Source organism: Myotis davidii, unplaced genomic scaffold, assembly GCF_000327345.1.
Source record: "Myotis davidii unplaced genomic scaffold, ASM32734v1 scaffold1820, whole genome shotgun sequence".
NCBI classification, from domain to species: domain Eukaryota; kingdom Metazoa; phylum Chordata; class Mammalia; order Chiroptera; family Vespertilionidae; genus Myotis; species Myotis davidii.
Genome location: NW_006293329.1, coordinates 97189 through 98015, shown reverse-complemented (window position 1 = coordinate 98015; position 827 = coordinate 97189).

Sequence of the window (827 nt, the reverse complement as noted above, 5' to 3'; positions counted from 1 at the left end):
CAGGGAAAGTGCCGGTTCTCAGGTACATACAGGGTGTCCCCAAAAATGTATACATACTTTGAATGAAGACACTGCGGGGTAGGGGAGGCTGGGGGAATTTCAAGGGGGCGGGGAGGAGACATATGTAATACTCTTTGTAATACTTTAAGCAATAAAACAAAATTAAAAAAACAAAAAAATAATAATATTTGATTTTATAAAGAGCATACAATGGGGTAGACCATCTCTTCAATAAATGGTGTTGGGATACTTGAACAGGTACATGAAAAAAAAAAACACAAAAAACCTAGACCACCAACTTATACCATACACAAGAATAAACTCAAACTGAATAAAAGACTTAAATGTAAATCATGAAACCATAAATATCTTAGAAGAAAACATAGGCAGTAAAATCTCACACATCTCTCATAGCAATATTTTTGCTGATATATCTCCTAGGGCGAAGGAAACAGGGAAACTAAACAAATGGGACTATACCAAACTTAAAAACTTCTAAACAGCAAAGAACCATCAACAACAGGAGAAGGGAACCCACTCCATGGGAGAACATATTTGCAATGACACATCTGATAAAGGGTTAATTTCCACAATATATAAAGAACTTATACAACTCAACACCAGGAAGACAAACAATTCAATTAAAAATGGGCAAAGGACCTAAGTAGACACTTCTCCCAAGAGGACACAAAGAAGGCCAAGACACATAGGAAAAAATGCTCAAAGTCACTAATCATGAGATAAATGCAAATTAAAACAACAGATACCACCTCACACCTGTCAGAATGGCTATCATCAAAATGTCAACAAATGACAAGTGCTGGGGA